The sequence below is a fragment of the Narcine bancroftii genome, chromosome 8 (assembly GCF_036971445.1).
Source record: "Narcine bancroftii isolate sNarBan1 chromosome 8, sNarBan1.hap1, whole genome shotgun sequence".
In the NCBI taxonomy this organism is placed as follows: domain Eukaryota; kingdom Metazoa; phylum Chordata; class Chondrichthyes; order Torpediniformes; family Narcinidae; genus Narcine; species Narcine bancroftii.
Genome location: NC_091476.1, coordinates 157,931,718 through 157,952,856, shown reverse-complemented (window position 1 = coordinate 157,952,856; position 21,139 = coordinate 157,931,718). Strand labels below are relative to the sequence as shown.

At 42.1% G+C, this 21,139-nt stretch overlaps 1 long non-coding RNA gene across 3 annotated transcripts in view; it reads left to right on the top strand.

Moving 5' to 3' along the window:
• LOC138741918 (uncharacterized) overlaps positions 1–21,139 on the top strand; it is a 59,117-nt gene that overhangs the window by 22,560 nt on the left and 15,418 nt on the right. For 2 of the 3 annotated variants that reach the window (XR_011343880.1, XR_011343882.1), the window contains exon 5: positions 16,258–17,046. The exons of the other annotated variant lie outside the window; for it this stretch is intronic. This is a non-coding gene — a long non-coding RNA (uncharacterized lncRNA). Of the gene's footprint in view, positions 1–16,257; positions 17,047–21,139 lie in introns of those variants that run through there. 3 annotated transcript variants of the gene reach the window in all.

Sequence of the window (21,139 nt, the reverse complement as noted above, 5' to 3'; positions counted from 1 at the left end):
CAGATCAAAGTTAATACTTTCAGTGGTTTCAGAAAGCCTGATTTAAAATTGAGTGGGAGGAAAAAAAATTACTCGTAACTCAGCAATGTTCACCACTAGGAACATACTTGCATTCCTTGAGATCAGTACTGTTGTAGCAGTAAGTACAACATGAGGGTGCCAATCCATGTTGGTACAAATATATTAATCACTCTTCATTTCTTCCAGAAGACAATCACAGACTTCTTGGGGAAGGCGAGAGAGGTCCTTGCCCATGCTGTCAGAAGTTCATGCTAAATCAGGCAGCAAGTTGGATGGGATATCAGGAAAGATTGCAGTAAACTATTTAACCATGATTATGTGCATTGTAGCAGAGCTTAATCTTGCCTCATTTCCCCAGGTCTCTGTAGGAGTTAATTATCTTTAACAAATTAACCTTTCATCACTCTGTGTGGAGATACTTTAACCAAAACTGGAGGCTGAATTTGCAATGTTCCTGGACTATGGTGAGGGGTTTCAGTTGCAAGATTAGAACAGGGAATCTGTAGTTCTCCTTAAAGCAACAAACATTGAGAAATTGACAGAACTTGAAGATCATGCTCAAAAATTGGTCAATAAAGCTCCCCCTCCCCCCCCACCCCAGAGATATACTTTATTCGTAAAGCGTAAACCTAATTGGAACATTGAACAGCTTCTTTTATTGCACAAGACCAACAAGGTTCAGGTTGACTTGATGATCTTCCAGCAGCAGTCAATGTTTGCCTTAGTAAATGTTGGTGGGAATAGTTCTTACATATAGAAGAACCCTGTGTTACTCAGCTGCTTGTGGTCCACTGCACACTCTCCACACTTCCTTGGCAAACACACACTTCACAAGGAGATAGATGTTGATCTCATCTGTGCCATAGCTGGCTCGAGGGCAGCACGTGGTGGGAATCCTGTGCCACCAGACAAGTAAGGTCTTGGTGCTCGTTTGTGAGTTTTAATGATAATTCTCATTAATGGATGATTCAAGGACCAGTGGGCACAGATATTAAAACTCAGGCAAAAGATATAAAGATAATGAGGTTATTTATGTGGTGGAATTTACCACCTGTGTAGAACTCATGGAAATTCTGGTAGGTTTCCTTTAAGTCATATCGTTATCCAGCCAACTTACTCTGCAATCCCCAGCCTGAGTAACAGCCTTGAGCCTGCTTCATGACTAATCCTAACCAGAGCCAATTAGCTTTCCCAATCCCTGACCCATCGACCACCAACTGCTAGAGCTCCCTTGCACCCCGACTCTAATCTTCATTCCAATCACTTTACTTGTATGACCCCTGATTCCAAGGAGAAGTGGTCAGATGACATCCATTCATCATTGCACACTACAATGCAGCTCCATCTGCTCTGTGCATTAGTCATCAGTGCTCAACAAGGAAACCAACGAGGAAAATTACAGGCTTTGTGCAACTGACACTGGTTCTCAATTCCACATTTGGTTTTATTTTTCTTTGGAACTTAGTAGTTTACAAATCAGAGGGAACTTTACTCTCTTGCTCAGACTTGAAAAATATATCAGATAAGAAATCATGGCTGCAGATTGGGAAACTGCACATCAGCCTAATTGGGGCCTCCTCGAAATGGGGGGGGGGGGGGGGATTTTTTTTTCTTCATTTAGTTTTCCTTCATGAGGAGAGGCTACAAGTTGCACGAGCCAGGATCCCCTAGATTGTGGCAACTTCATGAGAATTCATTAAAATCATGCTTTCTATTGGGAGTGTTCATTGCACCACCTAATACTGCGCTAATTGATTCCAACACTCACTTAAACAACAGCAAGGCTTGGACTATTATAGTACCCTTTACATCCTTAGGGAGGATGATAAATAATTCTCTGAATTGCATTCATATATGGAAATCTTTAAATAGTTGAAAAAGATTGAAGTGATGGGCTGAATAGTTTGCATTCATCCTGTAAGTAATCAGAGATTGTATGGTGAGCACAATGGCATGAGGTAAGCAATCTGCATTCTTCAATCAGTGCAGGACTGATTTTAACTTGCTGCCAACTAATTGGCTAAAACCTCTACCTGGATAATAGCAGGGTTAGAATTTGTAGATTCACTTACCTTCAAATCAGGAAGGCAGGAAGTGAATGTTGAACCTGGGAAGAGGTTTGAGGCAAAAACAACTGAAAGGTATTTTTGCACAACCAGAAGGCTCGTGCCTATCCTAGCTGACATATGCATTTTTTTTTTCATTTGCACCTGCCTGGTCTTTGATGCAATAGCTCCAAAACCCACAACCTCTGCCTGGAAGGACAAAGCAGGGACGCACCATTGACAAGTTCATTTCTGAGTCGCACACCATAACTTCGGACTATATTATCTATCCCTCATCAGTTTGCTACCATTCTGATTTTAATTAGAGTAGTAGCAAACTTCCTCTTTCCTTCCAGACGAGGTGTTAAAACTCCAAACTTTTACGAAAAACAGGTAAACACTGGGAGCACAAAGACAGAAACGATCCACCCTTGTCCCAGAACAAATTAATATCTATGGCTCTGGATAATAAAATCCTGGACACACCTGGTGCTGGAAGGGCATCGGGTATATAGAGGATAGTTATGAACGGAGGTAGCTCATGTCTTTCAAACAGCTGTGGAATAGATATGATTTGCCAAATAAAACTTTCTTCTGCTATCTTCAGCTAATTTATTTCTTAAGGAATAACTTGGGGCCGTCTGTGGACCTGCCCATGTGTAGTAACATGGAGACTTTAACACAAGTCAAGGGAAAGGTGTGAGTCAGACTTGGGCACATCAATCCATGAGCAGTGCTGGTCAGACCCGAGTCAGGACAGCATGACAGCAGTCTTTAGGTCCTTTCAAATTGCTGTGTTAAATAGGGTTAACCAGATAATTTGCCTGGTTAGCACCCCAGTTATGTGGCAGTTAGAAAGGGTCTGACCTGCCCAACCCCATCAGAATCCATCCGGATCTCTGACCTACCTCAGAGGTAGTCAGAGAACCCAGTTAAACTTAGTTAGGTCACACCCACAGGTGATTTGAAAATAAAAATGGCCGACCTGCTTATTCTGGTGACATCTGCGCTTGATGCATGCATCACCGGGCAGCCAGCATCCCAAAATCCGGTGGTATTTCTGATGAGCGTGTGACACGTCATTGCGGGGGCGGGATCCCCATCTAATTTAAAAGGTGCTTCCAGCACCTTTGCCCCAGTAAATAAACCTGGGTCCCAGGAAAGCTACCCAGGTGCTGCAGTTGAAAAGAGGCCAGTGATGCCAGATACAGATTGTATGCAATACAATTTCCTGCATCAAGTGTACATCACACCACAAAAATTACATCAATCTAAATCAGAAATTTCAAAAATGTGTTTTTGGTGTGGTGTGGAGATTGGAACCTTTATCCTTCAACCTGGCTGTGTGCAAAAGTGAGATCCTTCTGGGAGGACCTGGGGGACATTCTGAAAAAAAATTACAAAGGTGGATTTCCACAGGATTAGGGACATGAGTTTTAAACTGTCCAGATCCAAATTCATTTTGTGAAGGTCACCTTGGCGGTAGCCAGGAAGTGTACAACGATCATGCAATTCCAAGTCCGATTCCAACTAAATATTACACGATGGAATATGGAAATGCAGAGTTGTATTCCCCTGGAGAAAATCACACATGATTTCAGAAGGAATATGACATTTATTAGGGTGTGAAAACCCTCTCTGCAACACATTAGCAACCAGATAAAATTATAGCCCTCCTGAATAAAAGAAAGGTATGATCTGGGCCAGCAGTGGAATGATTGAGATCAATGAAGTGGGGTCGTGGTGCAGATGACATGCTCTTGTATTTTGTTCCTTATCTTTATTTTAGGTTCCTTTTGTATTTGCTTAATTTACATAATCCTTTTCTTGTGGTGTTAGGGTATGGGCCACGTAAATTTATCAGTTGCCCCTCAGCCACCCCAAAGAGGCATTCCAAGTCATGCTGATGGATGCACTAATTGGTCGTTGTAAATGACCCCTTAGTGTAGGCTAATGGCAAAGGAATGAAAGGCAGGAGAGAGAGAGAGAGGAGAGAGAGGAGAGAGAGGAGAGAGAGGAGAGAGAGGAGAGAGAGGAGAGAGAGGAGAGAGAGGAGAGAGAGGAGAGAGAGGAGAGAGAGGAGAGAGAGGAGAGAGAGGAGAGAGAGGAGAGAGAGGAGAGAGAGGAGAGAGAGGAGAGAGAGGAGAGAGAGGAGAGAGAGGAGAGAGAGGAGAGAGAGGAGAGAGAGAGGAGAGAGAGAGGAGAGAGAGAGGAGAGAGAGAGGAGAGAGAGAGGAGAGAGAGAGGAGAGAGAGAGGAGAGAGAGAGGAGAGAGAGAGGAGAGAGAGAGGAGAGAGAGAGGAGAGAGAGAGGAGAGAGAGAGGAGAGAGAGAGAGGAGAGAGAGAGAGGAGAGAGAGAGAGGAGAGAGAGAGAGAGGAGAGAGAGAGAGAGAGAGGAGAGAGAGAGAGAGAATGTGTAGGGATGCATGGAAACAGGGGAAGGGGATGGGACTGATGCTGTTGGAGTAGTCTGGTGCCAATGGATTGAATGGCACCCTGTTTTGTAAGATGCCAGCACAGTCACTGGCAGCAGGGATCACGTGAGCAGGCAAGGATTTGAATTTTCACACAAAAGTCAACTGGAAAGGAAACTTTTTGATCATATCCCAACCTCATCCTCCTCTCAACTTCTCCTCGCACCCAACGCACGCCTGACGTCAGCTGAGACTGAATACCCATTCTGCTGTAAATGTTTTCACTATGAGTGAGCATTGCCATGAGACAAAATGCAGACTAAACCATAGGATGTGTAAACTAATTCAACCACTGCCAGACTTCACAAACAAAACAACTTGCTTAATTCCGGAACCATTACGATATCACCAGCTAATTCCTTGAGGAACTGAGCAGATTTACGGAGAAAGAAAAAGTTAACAGAGAAAGAAAAAGTTGCTCAGATGTTTTTCCTCTTGGAATAGGAATAAGGAATAGTTTTCATCACAGGTAACAACCCGGTGTCATAATTAGTCAGAAGAGGCAACATCACATGATTTTATTGCCAGTCTATGGTGAATATGAGGAACTTGGGTTTCATCTGCCACCACCCATGCAGCCAGTGCTCCTTCTATGGAGAGGCTGCAATCGTCTTTTACTTCTACATGAATACACATCTTCAGCAAATGGTGTTGATCTCTGGTCCTCTGTGGCTCAACAGGACTTCCTGAGGAACTCATCAGCTCAACATTTTCAGATTAACCATATCCACTTGGTGAGTAGGTTAGTCTGAACTGCATAAAATGTAGTTCAACATTTTAACTGATGGAAATAAGACTTCCTTGACTACCAAAATGTCTTGTCAGGTGATATTTCTGATGATGTAGCCTCATACTGAACTGCAGTTGGGTCGCATTCCTTACACGCGTAATGTGATTCCCATCTCCACTGACCAGAGGATGTAGCAAAAATATGATTAAGAAGTAATATAGCATTCAAGAAGCCTCAGAGAAGATGGTAGCTGGTGTCATGTGAATGGAAAAAATATTAGTCCCGAGGGTCTATTTACCACTGTTTTAAGTAAGCCTGATCAAATGTAAAATTGATTTCCAGGTTTGTGCATGGGTTCATGGGTGCACATAACATGACTGAAGCAGAACTACAGCTTGTCTATAAGTGATTGGCTCTACAATTGTTACATGCTACTTTCAAGCGACAACACTAAACCATCCCATAAATCAAATTTCCTTGTCCAGAATGTCTGACTGAAACTTCATTGCAACCACTCGCACAGAAATAATTTGTCATGCTTCTTAACAGGCAGAAAATCATCCACTGTATTTTTGGGGAAATGGCACCACCATTGGGGTTGAGCATACTTGTAGCTGGAATTTAGAAAGAACACTCAGAAAGGTTCTAGCTAAATAATTACCATAAAATAACAGTGGGAGGGGAAAGGAAAATCACAATCCAGTCTCAACATCCCCCAGTCTTAGGAAGGGAAGAGGAAAGAAAGTAGCAATTTTTTCACCTCAAATTTGCAAGAAATGTGGAGCACAAAACCATGAAAATTGGTAACTCCTCGTTCAATCAGTCATGTTAAAACTGATTATGTTATAGTAAACCATAATCGAAAGAATTTTGGAGTCAAGGTAGGTGGATGGTGCAAAAGAGCAGATCAGACCAGAAATCATCTGAAGGATAAATGATCCTTTTATTCATATATATGGTGTGAGCAATACTGGCAAGGCCACCACTTAATGCACTCCATAATTATCATTGATAATGTGATGATGAGCTGTCCGTTGCCCATTTGGAGAAAGTAATTCCCTGGTGGTGTAGAGAAGGTAGTTCCAGGAATAAGAGGCAACTTTCTAGACCTAACTTTCCTCATGTTACTTGGCCAGTAAATTGCCAATAATTTCTACACTAGCCACAACACAAGGAATAGAATTCCATGAGCTGAGGATGGGTGGAGAGCAAACTTGTAAATCTGCAGCAGTCTTTTAGATAGAAAAACGTTATTGCAATTGTGTTCTGGTTTATTGCTTGGCAATGAATACCCAGATAAGCTCTGCACAAAATTCACATCAAGAAATGTGATTTATTCTTTGGTATATTGTTTTCTGTTATTTTATTTAATATCTGATTGAGATCATCCCAAAATTTTTCTACTCTCTCACATGTCCAGATTGCATGAATTGTTGTTCCCCTTTCTTTTTTACATCGAAAACATCTATCAGATACTGTTGGGTCCCATTTATTTAACTTTTGCGGTGTAATGTATAGTCTGTGTAACCAATTATATTGTATCATACACAGCCTCGTATTTATTGTATTTCTCATCGTTCCAGAGCATAACTTCTCCCATGTTTCCTTTTTTATCTTTATATTTAAATCTTGTTCCCATTTTTGTTAGTTTTACCATTTGTTTCCTCATTCTCCTTTTCTTGCAGTTTAATATACATATTTTTTTATAAATCTTTTGATTAACATTGTATCTGTAATCACATATTCAAGGTTACTTCCCTCTGGTAAACTCAAGTTGCTTCCTAATTTATCTTTCAAGTAGGATCTCAGTTGGTAATATGCCAGCGCTGTATCTCCAGTTATATTGTACTTATCTCTCATTTGTCCTAACATAAAAAATAAAGAATTTGGAATTGACTTGGAAGATGCACAAAAAAGATTTGTCAAGATAGCCCTAGCCGTAGCAAAAAAATGTATTATGTCAACCTGGAAATTGGAAGATAATTTGAAAATACAACAATGGTATATAGAAATGAATAAATGTATTCCATTAGAAAAAATAATATATAGTTTAAGAAATAATATTGAAATATTCGAACAAGTATGGGAGCCTTACATTAAATACAATAGCGAAAACCTACCGGGAACAAACATTACCTAAGTTGATGGAAGGAGAAGAAAAGAAAAGAATGGACTCAGTAGAATTTCTGGTGTATTTTTGTTGAATGACAACATTGTCTAACTGAATTAATGCAACCTAGATTGTATACCTAAAATGGATGAGGGGGGGGGGGGTGGGGGGGTGGCTTGGGAGGAGGGAGGGGGGAGGGAGAAAAAGTCACTGTAAATGTGTGGAAAAGAAAAAGTGTATATCATGGCTATTGTGATTTATGGTGTGAAAAATAAAAGAAAAAAAGTGATTTATGGTGTGAAAAATAAAAATTTAAAAAAAAAAGAAATGCAATCAAGTAGTGAGTGATAGGACGCTGAGGAGAGGGATAGGATGAGGGCATATTGCTATTCAATTTAACTGGCTGATGCGCCAAATGACGCAGCTACTTACCTGGGTCAAAAGTAGTTTCTGTGTAATAGTCAATCCCCTAAATTTTACCATAAAATCTGGCCACAAAATTCGACAACTGTGATGGTTCACCACCGGCCTACTGCAGGGGGCAACCTCTGTACCTGCAGGAGTGTAAGGGGACAGGACAACACCTGGCTGGCTGCCAATCAGTCGGCCTGAATGGATCAAGCCCCACCCGGTCGGGTGTCAATCACCCTCCGGGATACAAGCCTGCACCGCCAGCCTCCCAAGGCTTCACTCAGAGTTGCTGCAGCCACAGCCAGCCTGGCTCTGTCGAAGTCTTTGTGGATTAAAGCCTGTTGTACAACCTTTACTTTTGTGTGTGTCTGATTCGGTCTAACAGCGCACCACAATTTAATCCACAAAATTTTCCCATGGCGGCCATGGAAAAACTCCTGTGCACAGGGAGCCCAGAGGTTGACCCTCGCCACCCGAAAGCCCAGACACGCTTTGAGATCTGGCAGCACGCGGTCGAGGCAATCATCAAGGCACACGAGGGTGACATCCTGGACTCCGATTGGAAGAGGTTGGTCCTACTCTGGTCAAAGCTGGGTCCCCACGCCTTCCAGGTAACCAAAGGCTTCTCCAGGTACAAGAGCGCAATGGACACTCTCGAGAACTTGTACAAGCCCCAAAAGATTGTGGTCTGTGCAAGGTACCTCCTCAACATTCGAGCCCAGCAATCCTGGGAGACGGCTGAGTCTTACACTTGTGAGAGTTGGCCCGACTGTGTCTGGCTGAACCCGGGGTAGGTGTAGAGGAGGTCGAGAGGCTGATCCAGGATGCCTTCGTCCGAGGGTTATGCTCGAGGGCCATCCGGCAGAAACTGCTGGAAGACAACATCTATGCCCTAACCAGGACTGTGGAAGTGGTCCAAACCCTGGAAGCAGCAGCCCTGCACGTCGAGGCTCCCCCAGGCTCCCTCATGGCCCTCTCACACTGCAGCTGCAGCCCCAGGCAGAGCTGGGGAGGAGAACATCGCTGCGACATGCACCCGGCGCCCCTATAAGAACTGTGGGACCTGGTGTGGGTCAGATCGACAATCGCACCAAAATTGCCCAGTTAGGAACCAGTATTGTTCCCATTGCGGCAAGAAAAGCCACTTTGAAAAAGTGTGCCTCTCTAAACCTGCCGACAGCTCAGCGGCCCTATGACCTCCCCATCTCCCCCGTGGACACCCCCAACTGTATGTGCCGGGCAGCACCATCTTCCCCGCGACGACTTCCCCCTTCCCAGACTTCGACCGCACAACATTCAGCCCCACCAGCAACCATCACAGCGTGTGCCCTGAGCATCTGCACCAGCCCCCGCCCTCGCCAGTGCCGCTCACCGAGAACTACAGTGATGTCACTTCCGGCTCACTTCCAGCTGATGCAACGAAGTCACTGCCGCTGGCTGTGATGACGTCACTCCCCCGGCACAGCGGACATGGCTGGGGAAGGAGGCCAGCCATGCAGCGGCCCCCCACGTGCCACCGCCATCTTGGGCCAGGCAGTGCCCAACACGGAGAGCTCCGACAACGTTGAGAATGACATGGTCAACACGGGTGATGACCAGGCCGCCCTATTGATGCTCCCCATCCCTCTGGATAGCGACGACTCCAACTCCGAGACAATCCTGGCCACCACCACACTAACCAGGGACATTCCCCACAATCTCAGGCGCTCGATGATGGACGTGCGAGTCAACGGGCAGATAACAAAGTGCCTGTTGAACAGTGGCAGCACTGAGAACTTCATTGACCCGAGCGTGCACCACTCCCTAAGGTTAAAGGTCCACCCCACCACCTGCTCGTTCGCCCTCGCTGCCAAGGATAAGACCGTTGGTATCCTCGGGCGCTGCTCGGTCAATATAACGATGGGAGGGGAGACTTACACAGGATTCAGGATTTGGTCATGCCCAAACTCTGCGCAACACTCCACCTGGGCCTGGATTTCCAGTGCCACATGCAGAGAGTCACCCTTGCCTTTGGGGGGCCCCAACCTCCATTCACATTGTACAGCTCACCAACCTACCAGCCCCGGACAACCTGCAGCCTCTCCATACTGCACATCACCCCACCGGCACTCTTTCCACATCTTGCGCTAGGCTGCAAGCCGATCGCTGCCAGAAGTAGGCGCTATTGCTCTGCAGACAGGGACTTCATCAAGGCAGAGGTGCAGCAACTCCTGGCGGAAGGCGTTATAGAGCACAGTAACAGACCTGGTGGTCTATGGGGGAAGTAAGCCGAGGATGGTCGTGGATTACAGCCAGACCACTAATCGGTACACTCAGCTGGATGCCTACCCCCTGCCGAGGATTGGCGACATGGTCAATGAGATAGCCCACTACTGGGTTTTCTCTATGATTGCCTGAAGTTGGCGTATCACCAAATTCCTATCCACCTGAAGAACAATTCCTACACCACCTTTGAAGCGGACAGGCGCCTGTACCAGTTCCGCCGGGTTCCTTTTGGGGTCACAAACGGGGTCTCCGTCTTACAGCGGGAGATGGATCGCATAGTAGACCAGCACAAGCTGAAGGCGATGTTCCCATATCTGGATAACGTCACTATCTCAACCTGTAAATATTGTATGTAAACAGTGGGTGCAATTCCTTGTTACTGCACCAACCCCCCCCCCCCCCACCCCACCTGGGGCAATTTTAAAGAAGGGGTACATACTGGCCTACTGCACCACTGTACCTGCAGGAGTGTAAGGGGACAGGACAACACCTGGCCGGCTGACAATCTGTTGGCCTGAATGGATCAAGCCCCACCCAGTCGGGTGTCAATCACCCTCCGGGATATAAGCCTGCGCCGCCGGCCTCCCGAGGCCTCACTCAGAGTTGCTGCAGCCACAGCCAGCCTGCTCTGTGGAAGGCGCCTGTTGTACAGTCTTTACCATGTGTGTGTCTGATTCTGGCTAACAGTGCACCACGACAACTGCATGCGAATATATGGTATTTGTAATTTATTGAAACTAAATACAAGTTAGCAGTTTAAAAAACTACATCCATGAATAAATGTTATTATGGCGGAGAGTGGGGTGGGGGGTGGGGAGGGGAGTTAGTGGAATTCTTCAAGTGAACCAGCGCGGACTCGAAAGGCCGACATGGCCTGTTTCCGCACTGTAAACGGTTATATGTTTATATATGGTTACATTCTCACCCCACAACTCAGGTACTGATATCTTGCCTTGTAGAGATGGTGATCAAATGATGCAAGTCAATCAGGAACTAACCAAGATGTAGTTGATGATCCCTTGAAATTGCTCTCGAGGGTGTGTGCCTTCCTCTTGCTGAGCAAATGATCAGCTGTGGGAGATTAAGAGAAAGAATCAGAAGTGTTGGACTCCAAAATGACAGCCCTGGTGTCTAATCAGAGTGAAATGCAAATTCACAGCAGGCTCCATGTACACTGTGAATTATACCTGTGGTGAACTGCTGTACTCCTGATTACCTGGCCCTGCCATGCTCTGTGACTGTATCTGTGGCTCCACCCTCTTTGATCTTGTATAAAGCTTCTAATATCTTGACCCTTTCCCAAAAAGCCCGGGTCACGGCACAGGATGAGGTCCCTGTCCTTTGTGAATAAAAGCCTGTAGATCAGTGACTTAGCCTCTGTCAATACCCATGCACTGAAGTTCTCACCAACATGTTATTCAAACCATAAGCATGTTGCTATGCATTAGATGACAGTGTGGAACTGATTCCGAGGAATTTATCTAGTCAGGCAGCATACATGGAGAGAAACAGACGCTCGACATTCCAGGTTGGGATGTGCTAGGTCCCTCCTGCTTCTCTTTGCTGAACATTCCAGCATCTGCACTTGTATTTCTCCTGGAACCTAATCAACATTCAAAGTGCTAAGGAGTCTAAATAGAGGCCATAGTGTTTAAATTAAAGATAGATTATTTAAAATGGCAAAAATTGTGGATCAAGAAATTAACTGCAATTATTTAATTGAATTTGGAATTCTACAGATTGGGATGAAGGAATGGAATCTGTGATTTGATACGTCTGGATCAAAATACTTCTACGTTGATTAATATTGTTATATATACTTTAATCATTTGGTTACATTAGTAACTGCTCCCTGCTGAAACATATCCCATTGCCAAATTCTGCAGAGAGTCTTGTGGAACATATTTGTGGCCAGTGACATCAACTAGTTGGGTTAACTGGAACTACTCAGACAATCCAAGCTGTTCACAAAAATCACATGGAAGAAGACGGCTCCTCGATTCATTAAACTTTCCATCAAAAACTATGACACACCCCTCCTTCCATATCACAGCCATCAATGACCATTGCCTTCTCTGAGGCAAGTTTTCCATTTGTTTGACTCAAATGCAGCCACTAACATAGGTTTTACTCACACAAACTAAAATGGAAACCAAATTATGGCAAGTAATTTTGAAAGATACGTTTCAATAAGAAAAATATATAACAGAAACATTTATTTTAAAGGCAATAGTATCACCTATCTAAAGTGACAAAGTTATTACTGAAATACACAGAGCAAAATTATATATACGTTCTGCACTCATTTTCAGAGCTGACAGGATTCAGAAGCAGCCATTTTCAATGGCGGCCGCAGCACATTGAAGTAAAAGCCTTGTTTTATTTTTACCTTATGAAACAATTTTTTTTGTTTTGAATGTTAGAAGAGTATGGCAGAAACCTGCTTCAGAGGGGCCCATAAACTTTGAACAGAGTCCTGAGGGAGAAATCACCCAAAAAAAAGGTGAGAATGGCAGTTCTAGAAAAAACAGAAAGTAAATCTATCATTCAGCCACTTGGAAGGCATCAAAGAAACTCTAATATTCATTTCTGTTCCCTTAAATGCTTTAGATCAATAACATTGTATTATTATTTCAACACACAGCAGATATGTTCTAAAGAGTTGCCCAAAGTCAAGGTACATGTAACAACTATCATCAATCACCAGTTTTAGGGAGTTTTACACTCTTATTTAGAATGTAACTATCTGGGGACTGACATTTAAATGGCTTGGATAACATCCATTATTTATTGTTATTTGACAATTTATGGAAACAATGGTCTCTCTAGATCAAAAGATAGTTCCTCATTGAGCTCAATACATTTTCATAGTCTGCCTTCAAAAAAATGAAGCATTGTCAGTCTTTGCATGGCCACGTGCAAAATCCACAATTAAATTTAAATTTAGACATACAGCACAGTAAGCACAGGCCCTTCCAGCCTACGAGCCCATGCCGCCAAAATACCCTATTTAACCTACAACCCCCATACATTTTTGGAGGGTGGGAGGAAACCGGAGCACCTGGCAGAAACCCATGCAGACATGGGGAGAAGGTACAAACTCCTTACAGACAGCACGGGGTTCGAACCCAGGTCAACGGCGCTGCTACGCCAACTGTATTGCCCAATATTGTAGCATTTGCACAGTGACATTCACTTTATTGAAATAAAAATGCAGGAAGCACTCAGAATGTTAGCATGCATGGAAAGAGAAACTGAGGACCTTCTACAATTTCAGGCTAAGGACCTTTCATTACAACTCATTTCATTATATAAGGCAATCCCCCTTATACATTACTCGTTCACCCTATTCAACATTCTACTGAGTGAACTGGGAATTTCAGGTCTTTTGATAAATCACATAACTGGCAAAATAGAGCTGATTATTCTAGGATTTCAATGAAATATCATGGCAATGCGTTTCCCCTCTACCACTCTCCCATCCCCAATGTACTAGTTTACGGAAACACGCAGGAAACTCTTCAATCTACCATTCAACTCTGGACTTTTTGATTTTTCTCCTTTTTTCCTACTTCCACAGAATTTGTGTCTTGTTAACAGCTTCATGAAGAGTTCATGAATTTTCATCCACAATCTCTATTTTGTCTTGATTGGAGTATCCCTAATATTGCTCAAGAACAGATGTCCAATTGTAACTTAAATGTGTATTAGCACACATTAGATCTGAGCTTCCTGGCACCATAAAACAAAATATATTTTTTTTTAAGATGGCTCAACCAACTTGGATAGTACTATAGCCATTGAACCCAGCAGAATTAGACAATGACACGTGGTTGAAATTGAGACCTTCTAACCAGTTTATTTTAATGAGCATACTTAACAACCTCGGATGTTTAATTAAAATGAAACAAAAAAAATACTGCAATTTTACTACAAAACCTCAGAAGTATAAAACTTATAAATAGGCAAGAAACAGAAAACTAAAAAGGAAACACCCTTATTTATTAGAGTTAGTATGTGTGCATAACCACAAGATATACCACAGGGTACATTGTGTCTAATTTGAGCTTACTATCTTCAAGTATGGTATTTTAAATAAAGGTTCCCATGTTTCTGTCATCGGAAAAGGTTATTGAGTTAAATTTAACTTAATTTAGACATACAGCACAGTAACAGGCCATTACGGCCCTCGAGCCCATGCCACCCAATTAACTTGCATCTTGAAAGGTGGGAGGAAACCCGAGTCCCCAGGGAAAACACAGGGAGAATGTACAAACCCCTTACATATTCGAACCCCTGTCCCAATCACTGGTGCTACACCAGCCATGCAGATTTTCTGTATATCTTCTGAAATAAGCCTTCAAATTTAACATTAAAAAACAATCAATCCATTTCAATAGTTTGCAGTCCATTTTGCTCAGTTTACTGAATGACACGATGATGCTCAATGTCATATGGGCTCCCAATGAAAAGCAGATGATTTTATTTTGACGATAGTGTTAAAAACAGGTTTTATATATAGCCAAGAACAAAATAACATTTCACCTAAAGGAGCACCATTTATCACTCAGTTAGAATCAGAATGTAGTAGTCCAGAAAGTGGCTATTTGACCATTGTGACTAATTTCTCTCACTCCCCTGTGAAACTGCATTTTTTTTTTCCTCAAGTTTATGTTTAATTTGCTACTGAATCTGCTTCCAGCTTGTGTAGTGCATTTTGGATTACAACAAGTCCCTGTGCAGAAAACATGTCCACTCATTTTGTACCCCACAACTAGATAGAAGGCTAACATATTGCATGCAGGAGTTATAATATCTATGTTGTGGCTTTCGTTCAATAGCTACGATATTCTATTGCTGGACCCACCCAACATTTGATTCACAAGGTCCTCACCTTTCTACAATAAATGTTCCGGTCTCCTCACATCTGTCCTGTGTAGATGTTCCTCCAAAGCAATCACTTGTATTACAGGCTGAAACCTCTCAAGAATGTTATACCCACATCTGGATGGCAACACATTCATCTCATAGCAAAATGAGGGCATCTGGTGATGTTATTCCTGTATATTTTTAAGTATCCCCTTCAAGCAGTCCTGCTGCCTTGTCACTGGAATACTTGGAAACATTAAAGGCTACCATAAAAATGAGGTAAGAGAGTAATTTAAATAAATGCAATCAAATATTTATTTTTGTGTCAGATTGCGGGGCACTGAGGTAGCAGCAAGCAAGCAAGTACAAAACTCAAGACTGTACAACAGGCTTTATTCAGGTAAAAGTCTGAACACCAGTTCATGATTCGGTGGCTCAGGAGGGGCCAGCTGATTGTCAGCCGGTCAGGTGGAGTCAGCCCCCTAGGGGGTCTATTCAGGTCGGCTGATTGACAGCCAGCTAGGTGGAGACAGCCCTTAGGTGGTCTTCCACCAGGTACAGAGATCGCCCCCTGCAGGAGGCTGGTGGTTGTATCACCACACAGAATTAATAAATTTAACTAACACACTAGCTATTCAGTCTATGTAATTATAATCATACAAAGTTCAGGTTGGTTTAAAATTTTAACCCATTCATATTAGCAAAACAATTCAATGCAAAGAAAGAATTATTCCAGTTAATAAGAAAGTCTGCAGATGCTGGATTTGACTGCAATACACAAAAATGCTGGAGGAACTCAGCAGATCACACAGCATTCAAAGGAAGTAAAGGATAACCAACGATTTTTGGCCTGGGCCCTTCGTCAGGTAGAAGCAAAAGCAGGTAGTCACCTGTATCAATAAGTATTCAGAACAACCACTGCCTCCCTCATTAGCAATTGTGTCACTGTCTTCATTGCCAACCAGCAGCAATTTCTTTGCCATTAATGTCTGAGATTGAGAGAGAAAAATCAGAAGTTTAACACTAATCTATTTTTACCCAAGTAAAACATAGCATTACTGTCTTCAGTGTGCTCAGTTTTCCTTTGCTGTTGCAGAAGACTATGTGTATCTTGATAAAGAATGCAATTGAAAATTGTAATAAGATCCAAAATGATGAGAATTAAGGTTCTGTTGGAGTAAGCTCACAGAGAAAATTTTACCTCAGAATATAATCTGGATAAGTTTATTTCTATAATGCCCAGATTTCTGACATTATTTGTATCCTCTTTATTTTCTTTGAAATTTCTCTTAATTGTTGTTAATTTTTTTAATGTGTGATGTTCCCCCTATAGACCAATTCATTTTGTGAGGCACTAGCCCTTTAAGAGAACGGATTTAACAACCTGTCTGCAGGATTTGAAGTGACTGTGAAACTAGCCGCAAGCTTTGAAGACATCGCGTTCCTAAATGGATACATTTGAAGAGAAGCATGGCAGTGTCTCTAAAGCCCAGGTGCAGAGACCATGGGACCAACAGATTAAGACTGAGTACACATTTGCTTCAAGAGGCCATTTTAAGAAGGCACCACAAGGGAAACATCTCCAACTTCTTTTGTGGGAATGAGAAACCCGCAAGTGTGGTTATAGACAGAATTGTCCGATTTCCTTCTTTTGCTTACAGAGGAATGAGAGACCACTTCTACTGACTCATGGAAGGGGTTTTAAAGTTGCAGAAGAAATACTGCACTCTACTCGACTGACCCTTGAAAAGAGTTTTAAATCCTGAAGAAGCCACTTGTCTAAAAAGGACATTTCTCTGAAGTACCTCAGCTAGGGCGTTTGTGAGTTAATGAACCTTCTGTCACTCCTGGTCTCTTTCACCCATATCATGAACTCCTCCTTTCATCTAAGCGTGTGTCTCATCATTCATCTAAGGCTTGCGTGCCTCAACCATTTAAAGCCTGCGTGACTCAACCATCTAATGCATGCATGTCTCATCAAACTCAAGCCCACGTGCCATCACCGAATTTCCTAAAGAACTTTGAGAATTGAGTCTTGAGCTATAGCGACTTGGGGTATTCCACACACACCAATGTATTTGCGCATAGTTAAAGCTAGATAATTGTAGATAAGTGTAGTTAAGTTTAGGCAAGTTAAATTATAATAGTTGATTAATAATTAAAAATATTATTTTAAATACAACGCCGTCTGGGGTCATCTTTATCACAGCCGTCATGTACATAACAAAATTAAGAACAAAAACTAGAGGCTTCTTGTATAAATAGTGAAGAAATGTATCATTGTAACTTATCCAGAAACTTTATGCAATATTACAGCACACATTAAATATAAATATAATTTTAGTGTAATAAAATATTTAATTTGCGAGCTTAGATGTTACATTTCAACAAAATTATCTGATTTTCATTAGAAAAAAAATTGAATTTGGCTTTATAATAGGTAAAACACTGATCCTTAAATTTTTAAAGAAAAATTAAATATCGCTGCTGAATTTGCTAAAGAAATAAGACTGAAAAAGGTTTCCTGCATGTGAATCTCTTCAAAGGACGGTTCGAAGGATGAGAGGTGACTTAGAGGTCTGTAAGATTAAGAGAAGCATAGCTGTAATGGACAGCCAGCACCCTTTTCCCAGGGCGACACTAGAAAATACCAGAGAACATCTGTACAAGGTGAGAGGAGGCAGGTTTTTTTTTTTTAAAAAAAAAACACAGAATGCAGTAGATGCCTGGAATGTATTGCCAAGAGTGGTGGTGGAAGCTGGTACGAAAGGGGCATTTAAAGATGTGGACAGGCACGTGGATTCAAGGAAAAGTGAAGGTTATGGGTGTGAGGTAGGGATTGTTTTGATTGTTGAGTAGGTTTAGATAGGTCAGCAAAATGGCCGAAATGATCCATGATCCATGTTCGAAAACATGATTCCCATTCTTAGTATTTATAGTCATATTAGGAATTCCATTAGATTTGTTAAGATGCGAGACAAACACTTGACCATTACGAGTAATTTCAAGAAAAGGCAAAACCAAGGAGCAACTTGAAATTTAAAAAGAAAATAAAAGGCCTTCTTTTTGTAGCACTGCCTTCACAATATTCTATGTGCTTTACAAGTGAGGTACTCTTGAGGTTTTTCTGCTGTAACATAGTAAAGGCAGCAACTTACCCACAAAAGTCTCCAACAAACAGTAATGTGATGACCAGATAATCTGTTGTTTTAAAAGAGTTCATGGTGCATGTGTGTGTGATGTAGAAATAAATATAAAAATATAAATAAATGGATATAAAAATATCAATATAAATATATAAATAAATATAAAAATAAGTACATAAATATGTAAAATATATAAATATAAATATGTAAATGTAAAATATATAAATATATTGGACATTCTCTAATAATTTCCACTGTAAAAATTTAACACAAAGCATTTTTGAGCCTTGAGACCTATTTGTCACATGTAAAGCTTATTGGGATTAAAAAGGAATGATCAATAATAACCCATACTGCAAATATCACAATACTCACCCTAGACATCTGTGCACAGGTCCCTGTAATTTTTGAATTCAAGGGGTGAGATTTTATAAACTGAGTCACAGATGACAACAATATTTAATGTACTTCAAAGGTGAAATTTTAAGAGTACAGTACTTGTATATTCCTGTCAGAATTAATGGCAAGGTTAGCAGGCATCAGGAACCTTGATTTTTGGGATATTTGGGGATCTAGTTTGAAAGAAGAGAGTGGTGTATAGCAGGTGCAGGCAACATGGAGCATTAAAAAAATGAGAATAAAAAGTGCAAGAAAAACCCCATGAAAGAAATCGTGAGTTTGCTTTTGCAGAAAATGTGAAGGAAAATGCTAAGGGTTTCTATAAGTATATTAAGAGAAAAAGGAGAAAATTGGCCCCCTTGAAGATCAGAGTGGTCGGCTTTGTATGAAGCCAAAAGAGGTAGGGGAAATCTTTTTTTTTAAATTTCCATCAATATTCATTCAGGAAACAGGCACAGAGTCGTAGGAAGTAAAGAAATCAAGAAGTTAAGTCATGGAACATATAGAGATTAAAGAGGAGGAAATGCTTGCTGTCTTAAAGCAAATAAGGGTGGATAAATCTCCAGGGCCTGACAAGATATTCCTTTGGACTTTGAAGGAGGCTAGTGCAGAAATTGTGGGGACTCTGGCAGAAATATTTAAAATGTCCTTAGCCATGGGTGAGGTGCCGGAGAATTGGAGGGTAGCTCACATTGTTTCGTTGTTTAAAAAAGTCTCCAAAAATAACCCTGGTAAATTATTGGAAGGTGTTTTAAGTGATAGGATGCACAATTATTTGGATAGTCAGAAAGTGATGAGGGATAGTCAACATGGTTTTGTGCATGATAAGTTATGTTTAACAAGAGTTTTTCTAGGAGGTTACCAGGAAAGTTGGCAAAGGAAAGGCTGTAGATGTTGTCTACATGGACTTTGGTAAGGCCTTTGACAAGGTCACACATGGTAGGTTAGTCATGAAGGTTCAGACGCTAGGTATTCATGGTGAAATAGTGAACTGGATTTGACAATGGCTGGATGGGAGAAGCCGGAGAGGAGTGGTGGATGATTGCTTCTCAGACTGGAGGCCAGTGACTAGTGGTGTGACTCATGGATCAGTCCTGAGACCCATTGTTGTTTGGCATGTGTATCAATGATCTGGATGATAAATGTGGTAAATTGGATCGGCAAGTTTGCAGATGATACTAAGATTGGAGGTGCTGTGGACAGCTATGAAGGTTTGCAAAGCTTGCAGAGGGATCTGGCCCAGCTGTAAAAAAAATGGCAGATGGAATTTCATGCAGACAAGTGTGAGGTGTTGCATTTTGGAAGGACAAACCATGAAAGGATATTCACAGTAAATAGTAGGGCACTGAGGAGTGTGGTAGAACAGAGGGACCTGGGAATACAGGTACAAAATTCCCTGAAAGTGGTGTCACAGGTGAATAGGGTTGTGAAGAGAGCTTTTGGCATCTTGGCCTTCATAAATCAAAATATTGAGTATAGGGGTTGGGATGTTATGGTAAAGTTGTATAAGACATTGGTGGAGGCAAATTTAGACTTTTGTGTGCAATTTTGGTCATCTAACTACAGGAAAGCTATCAATAAGATAGGAAGAGTGCAGAGAAGATTTATTAGGATATTGCCTGGACTTCAAGAACTAAATTACAGGGAAAGGTTAAACAGGATAGGAGTTTATACCCTGGAGCTTAGAAGAAAGAGGGGAGATTTGATAAAAACATTTAAAATTATGAGGGGGATAGATAGTAAATGTAGGTAGGCTTTTTCCACTGAGGGTAGATGAGATACAAACCAGAAGACATGGGGTAAGAGTGAAAGGGGAAAAGTTTAGGAGGAACATGAGGGGGAACTTCTTCACACACAGAGTTGTGGGAGTATGAAATAAGCTGCCAGCTGAAGTGGTGAATGCGGGATCAATTTTAACATTTAAGAAGAATTTGGACAGGTACATGGATGGGAGAGGTACGGAAGGCTACAGGTTGGGTGAAGGTCAGTGGGACTAGGCACAAAAATGGTTCGACATAGACTAGAAGGGCTGAAGAGGCCTGTTTCTGTGCTGTAATGTTCTCTGGTTCTATCAATACAACCTGCAAAAGCAATCTTATGTACCCAGAAATATCTAACAAATCATTCAAAATTAGAGGACTGCCCAATCACTGTAATTAATTATTATAAAATAATAACCACTGAAACATAGTGAAGGATATCTAACAGTGCCATGCTATATCATAGGAGAATAATCCCTAACGTCGAAGTACTCGAGATGGCAGAGGTCGACAGCATCGAGTCCACGCTGCTGAAGATCCAGCTGCGGTGGATGGGTCACGTCTCCAGAATGGAGGACCATCGCCTTCCCAAGATCGTGTTATATGGCGAGCTCTCCACTGGCCACCGTGACAGAGGTGCACCAAAGAAAAGGTACAAGGACTGCCTAAAGAAATCTCTTGGTGCCTGCCACATTGACCACCGCCAGTGGGCTGATAACGCCTCAAACCGTGCATCTTGGCGCCTCACAGTTTGGCGGGCAGCAACCTCCTTTGAAGAAGACCGCAGAGCCCACCTCACTGACAAAAGGCAAAGGAGGAAAAACCCAACACCCAACCCCAACCAACCAATTTTCCCCTGCAACCGCTGCAATCGTGTCTGCCTGTCCCGCATCGGACTTGTCAGCCACAA